Source organism: Lepeophtheirus salmonis, chromosome 1 (assembly GCF_016086655.4).
Source record: "Lepeophtheirus salmonis chromosome 1, UVic_Lsal_1.4, whole genome shotgun sequence".
Classification (NCBI taxonomy): Eukaryota; Metazoa; Arthropoda; class Copepoda; order Siphonostomatoida; family Caligidae; genus Lepeophtheirus; species Lepeophtheirus salmonis.
Genome location: NC_052131.2, coordinates 28444322 through 28461721, shown reverse-complemented (window position 1 = coordinate 28461721; position 17400 = coordinate 28444322).

The window sequence follows — 17400 nt, the reverse complement described above, 5'->3', positions numbered from 1 at the left end:
ATATAAAAGTATATCCAAGGAAAATAATTATATTCATTGTCCAATTCATTTCAATTAACTCAAAATATCTGAAGAGTCGAATTTTATCTTTTATTTTGTTGAACTGGAATGAATAAGTTGCACTTAATATGGCCTTTAAAATAATGCTGAAGCTGTTATAGTCAGAGAAGATCAATCCCGGAGTAACATTAGACAAACTTATTATTATTTATCTATGAAAGGAATATCCATTATTCATTTTTAGAAAAGTAAGTATAATCTAAATCAGAAAATGTATTCAATCAGGTGATAACTAAACATAAACATTTTGGAATTAGTGAATCTTTGATACAGGTATTTCTAGTGAGTTGTAAATATCTAATTTAAGCTCCATCGTTTTGATAGATTCTTTGGAAACCCAATTGAAAAAAAAAAAAAAAAAAAAAATTATTTTCTTATTCACGCCTTAATTCCTGTTTTATCAGGATTATTGTTACTATAGATAACATAATTTTTCCCTGATGTCACATATTCATGAATTTGCTCTTTTTGTCTAGGTTTTGTGAAAAAACATTCCGTGTATTCCATTAACATTTTATCAACAAGATGAGGCGAGGCGAAAGAGGGAAGAAGTAGAGTATACATATGCACATATAATCAGGTGTGCGCGTTTAAAACTGAACACTCCTTTAAATTTTACGCCATGCACATATTCGTGATTTTATTGAGTTGAAACCGGGTTATACTTCGAGGCAAGGGTCTTGACTAGTTATAAACAAAACTCAAGCAAAATCTAAATAGCAACAGTGAAACAACAGCCGATAATTGACGTTAACGTTGAGTCGCAATTTTGGAACTTTCCGCGCGGGGAAAAACTCCCACTGAAATTGCCAAGGTTTTGAACTGCAGCCACGCCACCGTTTACAGCGTGGTAGCCAAAGGGGCTCCTGAGGCGACCACAAGGTCTAAGTCAAGGTCTCGAAGGTCGGACGAAATGGTTGCTGTCGTGAAAAAGTCTGTGGAGGACAAGAGAGGCAAGGTCGCCGTCATCGGCCTCTCCAGGGAGTTCAACGTCAGCAGAAGGACCATGGACCGGCTAGTTAAGAAAGATCTTGGCCTTAAGGTCTACAAGAGAACCCCTCGTCAAACCTTCAAGCCTGTAGACAAGGAAAAACGCCTAAAATTTAAAGGAGTGTTCAGTTTCAGACTCGCACACCTGTATTGTTAAGTTATTATCGACTCGAGATCATCTCAGATGTTGTCGGGGTATTTATACTATAATTTTGTAATACTAAAACTATCTTGATTTAAAAAATATATATAAGTATATCATGTAGTGGGGCACACAACAATTGACATGATCTAACTTGATACCAGCGCTCTCAAGGAATCTATATTTATTTATAAGTTTAAACCATTACGCGTTTCCTACAAATGTTTAACTTCCACCACGCTTTTTAATAGTGACAACAAAGAGTATAACTATTACCGAGAGTAGCTATGTACCACTCACCTAGACTGTTACTGTTAGAGTACCGCTGCTATACTCTATGACGACGTCATATCTGTATGTTTGCCCTAGAATCGACACGGTACATCAAATTTAAAATACTGGCAAGCCCAATTACATTATGGCATAACCTTGTATTTTATTAACCTTGTATTAACCTCCTTCCAGCGTTGTGTGAACCCGCCTTAACATTAAGGATAAAATAGTGATAGTTCACATTTCAATCAAACTTTTGTGAAAAAAAGTAGCAGTTGAAGTACTTTTACAAACACTTTTCCTTTAATAAATGAATGAAGTTGACTGTTTACTTCAGGAACGACATTTTTATCTTGAATATGGCATAATTTTGATTTTTTAATTATAAAATAGGGTTAAATTAAAAATACATCTGTTATTGTAAGTTATGACAAGAGGATCGTTTACTGTTTAACGATTCCTTATTAAAATATTTAATTATTTTTTAAATGTGAAGGTACGATATGAGCTGATAAAGTTATAATTTAATGAAAAGAGGGCAAGCTCTAGGCAAATGCGTGATATTGACGAGATGAAGGAAAGAATGTTTTTGAAATTTGAAAGTTCATAGTAAAGGATAAAAAAAAAGAATAATTGAAGTCCCGAAGCAGGTTTTTACTATTGATGAAACTCAGTTCAGGACCAAAAAAAAACTCGGTTCCGTCTTAAGAAATTTTTTTGAGATCGATTTAGACCAATTTTTTGGTGCAGACCTGCAGTCTCAGACCGTGGACCGATATTACTTGTCGCACTTTATGAACCGGTTTTTTTCGGTCTAAATCTATTGACCTATTTTTTTTTTTTTTTCATTCTCATATACTATGAGAGACCTATTTTATATCCTGGATAGTATTAAAATAATTTATGTGGGTGTCTGATTTCTGTTCGTCCCGTTTGGAAAAATAATTATGAAAACTTCAAAAAGGGAGACAGATACATACTTAAATCACAAAATAAAAGTTGTTGAGAATTCTGAGTTACGTACTTAACGTATGTTTCATTCTGATCAGACCAGATTCCTGTGCTGTGGAGGGCAAGTTTATTTTTTGCAAATAGGTTGATTTTTTTTTTTTTTTTTTTTTCATAAAACAAGATCGATTCCCCATGTCTCAAAGTAATTTAAAGTATGTGTTGTCCGTTTAAAAATGGACCAAAAAATTAAAAATCCATAAAACGAATTATTGTACTGACAGAAAAAGGAAGAACGTATATTAAATTCGAATTAAAAAAGGGAATTTGGTATTTGAAGGAAGAAGAGGGTTAGGGAGTTAGTCTTAGTAAGTATCTTCAATCTTCATTATGGTTCAAGAAGGAGCATGCCAAGTTAGCAATGACAATGACAATAAACAAATCCCAAGGTCCTAGCATTTGAAAAAATTTCTTTATATTTCCCAAAATTAGTATTTTCACAATATAAATTCTATGTTTCATTTTCGAGAGTGTCAAAAGGGGGTGCAGGTTTGATACAAAAAGGTTTCACAATAGAAATTTACCAATTATATGTTTGTAGTTTATATTATATCTTTTTATTTTAGAATTTTAGCATACACAAACTAAATATAAATCAAATACTTTTAATTTTTCATTGGCTATCGTTTAAATAGCGTTTTTGCGCTGGTATATATTTATTGTATTCACTTTATAGAGCAGAGTCCCATAACACTTTTGAAGACATTGCTTTGGAAATAAAAAAGTAGTGTCAAACTCGGCACAACAACACACAAACTAAAAAATAGATTTGCCATGGAATTTTGACAGCTGTCTTTTGAAATTTGGTATTATCTGAAAAATAGGTGAATTCAAAATAAAATAAAAAATAGCCCCATTTAGGTGGTTTTATTAAAAAAAAAGATCTTACATAGATTATATACATACCTTGGATAACCCTGAAAATCTAAAAAGTACTCAATAGTTCTTATTTTGATGGGCAACGGGATAAGTAGAAGTATGCCTCATTTCCCAATGAAACCTCTTCTTTTGCCCGTATTGTTTTTCATTGAGTTTTTGGTGTATTTTTGTGGAGTATCGAGGAAAGGGGCATAGTAGAACTACGAAATCATAAACCACAAATTTATTGGAAAGGATACAAGTAATAGGGAAGGCCCATAGAGCAGTAAGGCATATGTTCTACTTTGCCGTTGCTCCACAAAAAATCGACCTAATATGTTTACGAAACGAACAATATATACATATAATATAGAGAATAATTCAAAATCTATTCATCCATATATTACAAAATGAAATTAAGCTAAAAATATAAAACATTAAACTAAATATATGACATCATAAATAATTAAAATATATGATAGATTAATATAGACCGAATAAAAATATCTTTTAGGGACCGAACTAGACAGAGTTATTCCTTTGATCAAATCTAGAGCAATTTTTTCCTTTGAACCGGTCAAGACCGATTTTTTTTCAATACAAATCAATATTTAAAATTATATGTACTAAAAGGACCATGACAGTCTGGGATTACTTAAGAGTGAAATAGAAGTTGTTATGATAGACTTATTTAACTAGCTACCAGATGATTTTCGTGCCTTTTTCTGTTTCTTTTTGGCAAGAAAGGTTGTGTGATACGATAAAGGTAACGACATACCAGGTCTCTAGAACTCCATGGTAGAGCGTATAATACTCAATTAGCATAAGTTCTAGCCACACACATTCTACTTTCAGCATAGGTTATCTCGTCTCTTTGAAAGAAGTCATCCCAAAACTTCAAATACTGAAATGAGGTAGCCAGTAACTAAATCCAATGTTATTAAAACAAGTTTAGGCAACAAGTAAATTGTAGGGGAAACACTGCGTATTTATTGCGTAACTCTTATTATTTCTGGTTGATGTCATTTGGAGAATTTATTTAGGTAAATGGAACACATCAAAAATAAAAAATGTAATCTTTTAAATTTGTTATATTTATCGATGATTCCTTATTTACTAACACTACACGTTTCGTTTTTCCAGTATTTGGGGTAATATGACGTCATCCGTTATGTTAGTAAATTTTTAGTGAGAACAAAAAATCGTTTCTAACTAACTTTGTTAAAATAACATTGAGTACGTCATTTGAACTGTTCTAATTACAATAAAAGACCGTAAGGTCCGGTCCTAGGAAAAAATTAATCAGGACCGGATGGATATTACTGCAGTGTTTTAGATCAATCTAACTCTAAGACTGACTAATAATTATTTGAGAGAGAAAGAAAGAGAATATTTTTGTATCCCTGAAGCGAAGAATCACTTGTACACACTTCCATTTTCATCGCTCTAAGAGTATCTCACTAAACAAATAATACAACGTTCCTTCCTACTTTTCTGTACAAATAAACGTTCATTCAAGAGTTTAATATAGAGAATGTGAATATTATATTTGGTAGGGTTTTATCTGTCCTTAATATGGAAAAATTGGCCCCATTCTACGTCCCGCCCCGTATTATCATTAGTATTTGAAAAACGTCCAAAAGTTTAGAACATTCTCTACAATGCATCATTTTACTAATTCATATATAGTAAAGAGTCTCAGTTGACCAATTAAATAAGTTCAGTAGAACTTTAAGTATCTTTTATACATGAGAATAATTTGTCATTATTCTTAATTTAGACCTAATTAAATTATTTATTATTCATATGAGCAACATTCGTATTAAGAATTCAATTCTAATATTTTAACTATAATAATTAAAAAAATAGATCTTGTTGAGACCTCAAACTAATACTGTTAAGATAAAATTTTAAGCCAAAATTTATATTTTTTTATCAATGCATTGAGCTCATACACGTATGTTTAGCATTTTCATTGACTTTACAAGCACAAAATCATTGAAATAAATTCTTCAAATGTTGCAAACTTAAATAGAATTTTATGTTTATGTCGATTGTGTTAGACAAGGATGCTCACTAATGGAGGAATAAAAAGGTTCGTCTAACTCTACCTATAAATCCAAATCCCCGAGTGGGAGTGCCAAGAAAAAAAATAATTCAAAAAATAAACATTAAATCAATCAAAATTAATTAGAGACCTCACTTCTTTCTCTCGCTAAGTGCAGCATAGAAGGCCCAAGCAAAAATAATATAAATCGAATTTGAGTTTATTAAGAGACATCTCTAAAGAGTGCACCTGAAGAAAAAGTCTACAGAAGTTCAGCTTCTACTCAAAGTAAAGAAATCTGAAGATATTAGTTAGTTTTTCAGAATCTTCGTCATTCATGTGACTCTGTAGCAGTTTTAACTTTGTCAAGCTCATCATTTCGTCAACAAAACTTTTTTTCATGACGAAGACGAAAATCTGACAAAAATCAGGACGAAGACGAAAATTTGAAAAAATCATGACGAAGATGAGACCAAGAGGAGACTAAAGCCGAAGTACTGACGAAGATGAGATGAGGATGAGACGAAGATAAGACGAAAACGGAATAAAAGATAACTACGAGGAAACAATGATGATGTCTGACAAAAACAATATAAATCAATATTTTTTCTCAGAGATTCATGAATGATACACAATGGACTAAAATTTAAAGGATTTTGAATATTTTACTTTTTAACTTCAACAAAAGCTATTTTGCAATTTATAGTCATATCTCTTAAATGTTTCTAAGCCTGAGCCCCCCATTCTAGATACTGACAGCCTTTGCAACCCCAGTACGAAGTCATGTGGGGCATATAAATAAAAATTCAACTTATACTCTAGAGGAAAAATCAGTAAACAGTGGCTTTATGCTTCATTGGTAATGGAGTCTCGAATAAGGGTTTTCTTTACTAATCGTAATGATTTGGTGTTGGGTTATGAACCTAGTACGGACCATACTGACACATTTTTTTGTACTTTGAAACCCTATTTTTCAAGCATTGTTAACTACTAAGAAAATATATATTAAATTGGAAAAACTGTTTCATATCCAGAGAAAACTCTGACAAAGGCCAAATTTTGACGAAGACCTGATCAAATATCATGACGAAGACGGAACTCTGGCAGAGACGAAATTCTGACGAAGAAGAGACTTTAACAAAGACAAAACTCTGACGAAGATGAAATAACAGATAACTATGACGAAGCAATTATGATGCCTGACAAAGACAACATTATGACACAGAAGAAACTATTTCGAAGACGAAATGATGACGAAGAGTAATGAATGACGAAGACGAGACAATACGAAGATGAGACGAAGACAAAACAAAACTGAGAATAGCTGACGAAGTTAACACTTCTCCATGAAGGAAAATAAATGAGATAAAAAGAGAATAAAGTTTAAAATAGTTGTCATATATATTCTATGATGTCGTAATACACATTGAATTATAAAAAGTACACAATAAAAAGTTATAACAGAGTAAAACCAGAATAAAAATTCCTTTCTGGATATTTTAGATATATACATGACAGTCCTTATACCCAGCTTTTTTACAATAATTTATCTAAGAAATAAAATAATTATTACATTTAAGGACCAATTAATTAATATTACTACCTTCAATTTCTACATCTTTTCTGGTCATTAATTGTTCAGATATAAAAAAATGTTAATTGGAGGGGATAGTCGCATTTTAGTAAAAATTTAATCACAGTTACTTTACTTTCTTTGTGAAGGGTAATATCTTTCAAATCAACTTCTATAAAAACTCGGTATCCTTAATTGAAGTAACATCATGCATTGGTGCCAAGGAAGGGAATATAACTTGAATAGACATTATTTTTCCTTTTTTTTTCTCTACTCTTTCAGTGGAGTACGAGTAGAGGAATTCTTATCTTTAAAACTTGACTATAATGCGAGTTCTATTTAAATCCAAGCAGCAAGATTTTTAAAGATATTTTAGTTAACCATTAACCATGTCAAACGCCTGTGTTGTACCTGGTTGTATTTTTGGTCCACCGAGGAAGCAAATCCCACCTCATATTTCAACCCAACGGCTCCCAGCCAATCCCATTTGAAGAAAAAAGTGGATTCATGCTATCAAAAAGTTCGAACCAATTAGGATTATTTATTCATTCCAGTAGAAGGGGAAAAAATCCCATATGGAAAGTATCGAGGCCTTGCTTAAAAGAATATGCTGTTCCTTCCATTTAGCCCAACTTACCCATTTATTTTTCTACTCCTTTAACATTAAGAAGAGCATCTACGGCCACTTCAGCTTCTCACTTTGAGAAAGAGAAAGAAAGGATAGATTCAGCGTCTAAAGCTTTTTTCGAAGCTGAAAAATCTTTCCATTTGAAACTGTCAGCTTTTAATTGAAAGGTAATTCATGAATATGGTTACCATCTCTGTTTTTTGTTTAGAATCACTTATTGACTCAAGAACGGTCTACTTAAAAGTCACTCTTTGTTTTTCTTCATTTCAGAAGGGAACGTTTCTCTACCTAGTGGATTTCAAGTTCTTCAAATCAAACCCAAAAATATAGATATTCTCAAATTTTGTGAGGGTGAAAATGGACTACCTGGTGTAGAAAGAGGAATCATTATAAAAGAAAATCTGGCCTTCAAATCTTTTCTCCAAGGTTCCATTGTACCTACTAATCGTCTTAAGCACTCAATTAGATAACTTCTTCAAGTAGAAAAAGCACTTCGGTTGATAGCTTTTTTTAAATAGACCAATGTTCCAATAACCGAGCTGTCCGGAATATTTGAAGTCACCAATGAATTGGAATGTGAAGGAGAGTAAGATTTGGCGTTTAACATCTGCAGCAAACTCTGTAACACCAATATTGGGTTTACCAATGAAGATACCCCACTCTTTACTACATCGGTGGGTTAATTACAAGGTAGTCACTAAAAAATGTTCTTGTTCCAGCTGCAAGAATCTTTTAATTAAAGAGAGTTCCTTCGCTGTCAATAATATTCAAGCTACCACCGAAGAAGATGCTGATAAAAACAGTTCAATTGAGTTGATCAATAGAGGAGTACTTATTACACCTTCGAATTTGCTCTTTTTGTCAATTTGCTACAGAAACAACTTCCTAAGTAGGATTTTAAAGAGCCCAGATTTAATCAAAAAAGTTGTTCAACCCTTCATCTGCTACTAATATGTTCAAATGTGCGGTAATCAAGAAAAAAGAATCAAGATCATATGAACAAAGAAAAGCTGTTAAATTATCCTCTGTGTCTTCCAAAAAAAAAAAAAAATTACTTGAATATTCTTTATAATCCCTTTTAAGACTTAAAATACATTTTGATTAAGATTAATATTTGTTATTCATTTTTTTTTTTATAATCGATGATGCAGAATTATACCTAACGTTGTATTTAAAGGTCTTAATTTAAAGGAATGTATCTAAAATCCTACTCAAATATATCATATTTGTTTATTCATAACTTTTTGATAATATTTCAGCACTATGGACTTTATTAATCTTTTTTTGTTTTTGGTACTACACTTGAACAGGTAAAAAATCGGTGGCTATCCCAGTCTACAGCTACCCTTGTTTGTTACTTTGCATTTTAGAAGTGTATTTAAAAACCATGGATTATAGAAAGTTAGTACAAAATTAGCATATTTTTTTAATTAAATTTATTTCAAAGTTGACTTTCCGATTTGTATGTTCGATATATTGGTGATAAGTATTTTTTTTTAATGCTATGTGTATATTTTAGTGGGAGAACTTATGTTATTAGATATTTTTCAAATGGCAAAAGTAATAACTCATAGAAAGGGGAAAGATGGGTGAATACAGTTCCATATGTCCTAATGCTTCGTGGTTAAGATCCATTTAAATCGGTGATCAGAATGAGTTACTATATGGTTTATACGTAATTCAACATTAATAATTGAATATTAAGGATGTAGCTATAATACTAATAGTTGCTATAAAAAGTCAGCATTAGTATGACGTATTCTTATTAGAATTCAAACATCAACAGTTGAAATGCCAATCGAACAATATTACAATATACTATTGTAAACACTCAAGGGCGCTCTATTTGCGCTCACCTTATTTTCTCCAGGATTTCTATAATTGAATATTACTTCTTTCAATTCCAACATCTTTTCTTAGCCTTTGATCATTGATTTTTCAGATATAAGAACTAAAACTAGCCTTGATGGCTGAATGGGATAATTTAGTATATTTTCTACATAAATTTGCTTCTCATTTAAGAGAACAGTACTGCTTTTTTTTCCCTACCTTTGGTGCTGACACATAATGGCATAATTACAAATACAACTAATAATAAGTTCTGTAAAATTATTTTTCTCATTCAATTGAAAATGTAAAGGTTGCATGACTTCAGCTAATAAAACTTCCGTTTTATTTTATGGTGATTTCATTTCTTTTTAATAATAATGTCACCGTAATTATACTTACACAAATGGTTAAAACCTTTAAAATAAAAGACGAGCAATAGTATGTAGGCTTTGTTGCATATTCCGAAATCACATTGGAAAAATCATTTTCGTTGCTCCTCTAATTTTATAAATAATATTTTTCTTTCGTAAAAATTTTAGTAGTTACTCATTAAACACTTGAAATTATATTTTCAAACTAGATAACTCAAAGTTCAGACTATATACAAATATATTGCTATATAGGTAAGGATATTACATAACGTAATTTTAAGAATAATTAATTTTTTTTTATCTTGAAAAAGGAGGTTATGTTTTGGCTAAGTAACGAGTAATGAATTAACTTTTCTATAGGTGCAACGGTCCCAACGTTGATTTTGTTAGTATGGGGAGAAACACGGTCTTAGATGTATCCTTTTTCAACGCAAGATGTCACTTTTTGTAATATCACACCCTTATGAAGTATGTAACATTTTCTTCCCTTCGTATTCAGTTAATAAGATGAATTTATGAAGGCTGCGTAGTTGTTTATGGATTAATATTCAACGCTGAATTGCTACGACTACTACCTTAAAAAAATATTGATCACATAGTGTTCCGGTCGCTACTTTGTTTTAAAGATATAATAACTTTGAATGAATAACTTTAGACATAGGCGTTGGCATACAAAAAAATCGATAAAATTAAACGGCCTATCACTTTTTTAATAGATTGAAGCCTAAAAAGGACAAAAACGATTATAATTTTTACAAATCCTTATATTTACCTAGGTAAATTCTTGAGTATTTTTTAACCAGCATATGGCCTCATTTACATATAGTAAAAGTACTTGGTGCTGAAATTACTATGATTTTTAATTAAATTTATTAATGTATTGTTTACTTGATAATTAAAGCAAAAAGATCAAAAATCGAACGAAAAATGGTTATAAAGATTATCCAAAAAATCACTTTATACTCTGTAAGACAAAAAAGGAAAGTATTTCGAGAATATACAAGTATGTATTCTGGTTTATTCGTGTATTCATCTGTATGATTAATAAAAAAATTGTGAGGCTGTAGGATAACAAAGGAAAAAACTGTTTATAAAGTAAAGTGTAATTATGGCTTCTGTCAAAATAACAAATCAGTGTTCAACCCATCTTAGTCACTATCTTGGGACTGGAAAAGAACTCCTCAAGTCAGATCTACCTAAATTGAGAGATATATTATGGTACATAATTTTAATTTGACAAACTTGATCAAAAAATCAAAGAATTTATACCAAAAAAGATATTGCCAAGGATATGACTGAAACAGTATTAGCTAATGCTCAATTCTACCCTCCTGTGGTCATAAGCCAAAAGAAGATATACAAAAGACTCCTATCAAACTGGGGAAACTCGCAGGAAGAACGTATTTGCCAATAAGCTTGACAAATTGTTTGACATCATATCCTGCAAATGCTCAAGACTCCTTTGCACTGATTTTGGCTATGAGCTTAATTGTAAAGTGAAATTTCATATCGATTGCAAATGCAAACATGAAGCAAACACTCTAGTTAAAAGAATTGGCATTCGTTTTAAAGCTCAGCGAGAGAAAATTGACAGTTACTGAGGACTTCTGATATCTAGTGAGGATATTCATGAGTAAAAAAGAAACACAAGAAACTGAAGTAAATACAAATTTTGGTTCTCCCTTTAAACAAAAACCCAAGAAATTACGAAACCCATCGTAGTTTTTACTAGTACGAGTTTTTTAAATTATTTTATTTAATCCAGCTTAAACATAAATAACTTTAATTTCAAAATGTAGGTAAAAGTCTAAGTTATAATTTTTTCTTTAAAGGTATAATTTTTTTAGATATGCATGAAAAAGTCTGATACATCCTTTTGACCCGACCCATGTGATCAAATTAGTGTACCTAACTTTTTTCTTTAGTTGAACTTTTCTAGATTATAATCAATTACAAATTAAGGTATTTTATATCGAAGTTGCAACCCTAAAAAAATAATTTCTTGCACTTCTATCTTTTAAAGTAAGACCTCATAGAAGATTTTTGTTTTAAATTGCTGTTTTCAATCAAAATTGTTCTTCTACAACTTAATAATCTATCTTTGTCGAATGGAACCATTCATTCCAAATACCCAAGTGAGAAGTTAAGTATCTTATTCAATTTTGTATGATTATCTACAGTATATAGCGGAATACACGTATCACAGCTGTGGATATTCCTTGGAATGATTTGTGACTGCTCAAAAAATCCCAGCAATATATGGTTAGCAATCCAACCGTGTCTAAGAGTGACATATCTACTCTATCCCGTTATCTGTGGAATCTAAGGACATATAGACTGGAATTACTCCGATGTCGATCCTTAATTCTACTCAGAAACTTAGACTTATTATTATAGAGTAAATCATATAAGCGTTACTCTCCGTCATTTACTCTTGGTTCCACTTGTTATTTTGCTTTTCTTTCCTGAGGAAATAAAGAATAGTAATAGCAGCTTTAGAAAATTTAAAAAAAAAAAAAACTCAGGTTGACAACAACAAAAAAACTGGCACGCTAAAAAATCTCAAGATTTACAACCCAACTCAGTTATCAAGTTTTGAAAAGTAAACACTCAGGAGGGAGCTCAATGGTTAAAAAAAAACCATATAATACACTTTCTTCAGTGAGTTTTACTGAAGAGGAAAATATTGCAACAGTATGTCCAATGTCTATACATAACTAGAGAATATCCGATTACAAATCTTTTGAAGTGGAAAATTTGAAGAACAACTTATGAGAAAAAACAGATGTATGGTCTTATACATATATATATGCTACGACTTAATAATATATATATATATATAATTTTTGGATAAGCAAGGTTAAAAACTTTGGTTAACCCTTTCACGACCTTAAGGTCCCTAATGATAATTTCATCCGACTATTTGATATTTTTTACTCAATGAGATTTACAATCATTTTTTTTCTTCCAATGATTACATAACTAGGTTTCGAGATAATTTTGGCACACTGGTGCCCCTATTGTCCCGAAGAGTATAAAAATGAATAAATAATTTGATAGAAAAAAAGTATTTCTCATTCTTATAATTATTTCATAAAACAAACATTTTCTATATTTAAAAGTGAAATAAATAAATTTTCTATTCTAATAATAAATAAAGGATTATTTTTTTTGAGAATAACCAAAACATTTTTTTGATTTTTGTCCAGTTACAATACATATAAATACTTAGCATGTATTACATTGAGTATTAGTCTTATTTTATACTTTTTTTTTTTTTCGCAATTTCTACATTTCCCACTCGTCAATATGATTGTTTAGGTGAAGCGGAATAGATTGAAGAATGATTTTTTCGGCGTGATACATGACTTGTTTTTAAATTTTCGAGTACTGTAGTAATTTTAATAAAATATTTTTGAAATCCAATAATTAGTAAAAAATATGCGAATTAGCAACAAAAATATCCAAGAGATACAAAAAAGGCCTCAAATAATAACGACCTTCCGATGATTTTCGATCCAATCTATAAGTTGTAAGTATTTTGGTCCAGAATATCAACACCTTTCAGACCAGAGTTGTATTTTCTTATAATGGATGGACATGGGACTACTATTTTAGAATTGTATTTTTGATACCTTTAGATAATATAAAATTATCAACGCTTCAATAAGATTTCAAATTAGGAAGCTTCAACACTGACATGAGTTTAAATCCCAGAAAGGCACGGATTTATTTTACATTTATTACAAACTCTCTACCATTATAAAGCAATTAATAGATATTGTTACCCCTAACGTACTTAATCCTTCAGGACTATAAGGACACCCACTTCTTTTTGTTTAAGAAATAAAAATGATAAAATAAATACGTAAAGCAATATAAAAAATGTAGTATAACTTCTAAATTAATAAAAACTGTCTAATTATAAATAATTTAACTTGATCTTACAAATCGTCAAAAACAACAAAAAATAAAATCAGTTTAAATAAGATATTTATTTTAAAAAGATCAATATGACAATAATATAAATGAAAAACTAGATATAGTTATTCATTTTAAAGTAAAAAATAACATTTTTGAATTATTATAAAAAAGTTATAAGCCAATTAAATTGGTGGGATGGCCATGTTCCTATTGCGCCGAAAGAGTTAAGGGAAAATTATACTGGAAATGATTAAAATACATATTATTATATGTATTTTAATATTTTTCTAGTTTAACTAGTACATACTAGTATGGTTTGTTTGGTATATCAATACAAAATATTGATATTGGGCTACTGACGCATATAAAACATGTCTGTATTAAACGAATATTGAAATTGGTACTTGCAGACAATGTTACTAGAACAAGGTTAGGCAACAAGAAAATAGCTGAGCAAACACAGCAGATTTATTATATAAATATCTCTTTTTCTATTTTCTGTGACGTCATTGGGACGACTCTTGGTAAATATAAAAAGTAAAAATTAAACTAAAATATCATAATCACAGAAGAAGTTGCTCAATATTTCTTAAAAGATATTTTACGAAATATAATGCCAAAAGTAAGTTTTTCATAAACTATTTAGATATAGACGTTCATAAATAATATGTTATCATAATTTTGATTTTTTATATACTTAATTTAATTAGATAACTAAAACTAAAACAGTCTGTGCAGTGCCTATTTCTAAAAACCCAAAGGCCGTTTGATACCACCGATTCCCAAAAGAGCATGCAAGAAGTAGGCCTTGGATTTGGGCTTGTCGCAAAATAGAAATTAGATTCTAATGAAGCCAGAATTTGTACTCCACATTTTGATCCTTAGTGATTCATATATTATATAATTGAACTTTTTGATTAATAAAACATATCCTTTGAAGTTTATTTAGAGTGATATCATATTATCAAATAATATAATGCATAAAAAAATATGAATGTGGGATTTTCTAAATTGATCATAATTAAACTTTAAATTGCACAATTTGTTTAAGCCTTCTGGCTTTAGCAATAGCTTCTTGCACTCTTAAATTAAAATAGAGTGATTTGATTCTATTGAATGATTGCACTTTAGGGAAAAAACACCAGCACTTCTTCTGGGAATATTTTTCGATACTTTTGTGTTAAATGAGCCAAATCAGCGGAGTCACGATCCAAATAATTATGAAATTGACAAAAACATCAATATCATTAAAAAGCTTACATTAAGTAATATCATTTTATTCTGGGACCATTAAACCACCCTTTGAGAGATGCATTAACCAGGGAGAAAGCAATGCTTCATCACGATGTACTTGCGAAGAAGCGGTACCAAGTGCTGGATTTATTCGTTAAATTTTCTTGCATTGTACTTAGTCCTTGAAAATAACAATCCCACTTTGCATTATCAGAAATTTCGAATGGTTGTTATACCCCAAATTCTTTTATAATTGCAAAATCATTTAAAATTTCCTATGGATCAATCATCCATTGATTCATTGATAGACTCTGGTATTACCCTCAACACTTTTACATTTCTTGGCAATATAACAAGGACTATTTTCATTTTCTTCTTCCATTTTTACTCAAGGATCTAGTACATAGAACTGCGCATTATCCTAAGCAATAAAAATTTGGTCCTTGATTGAACTTGGATTGGTCCTGTGTAAGGTAATTATCCCTGGATATACCACAAACTCTTCAATTAAACCTTCATTATTACTTATTACTAGTAGTAAAAATTAAGTTATGTTTATACTCTAAGTCCTTGGGGTGAATTTATTGATGATGATCTAAGCATACATGGCGTAATTACACGGAAATATATAAGCACACAAAATTTAAACAACAAAAGACTAAAGCCATGAGTTACTACAGAGATAAATAGGGATGTAAAAACCTAAGCACATTTTAGCGCGCTCGTTTTGTTGTCGTTGTCAACCTGAATAGGTTTTATTTTATTCTCTAAAGCTGTTATCATTATTTTATTCTCAATTAGAGACCCTTTAAGAGAAGACCACGAGTGTTCGTGCTGATGAATAACAAAAAGAAGTGTCGGCCGCAGGGGTGGCTTGAGGGGCTGGAAAAAAAATTATCCTCATTCTTGCAAGCTATGCAGCAGAGCAAAAAAAATATTAATAAATTTTTGTTACGAAAAATTAAATTTTTCTGAATGGCTATGGATTTTGGACTTTTTTCCAAATAATTTAATTATTTAATTTTTTCCCCAAAAGATTTATTTTTTTGTGAATAGTTGTAGATTTAAATAAAAATTTAATATTTGAATTTTTTTTCGAAAATTTAACTTATTGTGAATATTTGAGAACTTTCGAAGTATTTTTCAAAAATTTAATGTTAAATTTAAAAAGTTGAATTTGTTTGTAGCTATGAATTTTTGAAATTTTTTTCATAAAATTTATTTTTTGTGAATAGCTGTAGATTAATGAAAATTTTTCAAAAAATTTAAAATTGAAATTATGTCAAATAAATAATATTTTTTGTTAATAGCTGTATATTTATGAAATTTTTTCAAAAAATTTAATGTTTGAAACTATGTCAAATAAATATTATTTTTTGTTAATAGCTGTATATTTATGAAACTTTTTCAAAAAATGTAATGTTTGAAACTATTGCAAATCAATAATGTTTTTTTGTGAATCTTTGTGAATTTTTGAAGTTTTTTTTCAAAAACTTAATATTAAATTTGAAAAGTTAATTTTGGTGAATAGCTTTGGATTTAAAAAAAATTTTAATATTAGAATTTTTTCAAAAAAATAAAAATAAATCATCCTGCAGACACACCGGATAATAATATTGTAGATTTATAATTTTAAGTCTTTGTTGGACTCAAAGTAGAATTGAGGATTGAAAACAGAGTAATTCCTGCGGATGTCCTTACTTGATACAAAGTAGGATTGAATTTATTTTCTTCATTTCAAACATTCTTTAAATTGCCAAGGTTGCCAAATGTACTTTTGGTGTCTTTTTTTACATAGCGAAAAGTCTTATGATTTTTACACCTAGTATCACTATGTTATATGTTTGATGTAATCTTCATATATTGGTAATTATTAGTTATGAGACTCTGTCCAGCACCAATTTTTTTAACAGTTCAGTCTTAAGTGATTTTTTCTTAACCGATTTTTGGGTCCACATTGGAGTCTCAGACCGTGGACTAATTTTTATTTTTTTTTGGTCTCACTTTGTAGACCGACTTTTTTCGGTCTCATATAATATGAGAGACCATATTTTTTTTTCTAAATCAACCGTCATTGATTTTTTTTTTAAATATCAAAAGTACACGATATGTCCTAGAAAAAATACAAACTTTATATAATTGACAACGCTATTAAAATAAATCTGAGCTATCTATATTTATTCTTCATATGACGTCATTGTATTTGAAATGTAATGTTATTAGCAATTTATCTGTAAATCGATCTAGCCCGATTTTTTTTGGACCGAACTTGACCGAATTTTTCCTTTGGACAAATGTAGACCGAATTTTTATAAGACCAGTCCAGACTGAGCTTTTTGTTGGACAGAATTAGTTGGGCCCAACAAAAAATATAACGATCTCTGACCGGTCTAGGATTTCCAGACGGAAACCCAACACAAGTATGTAGTTACCAATTGTTTATACTGTTTTTTTGTTGTTGTT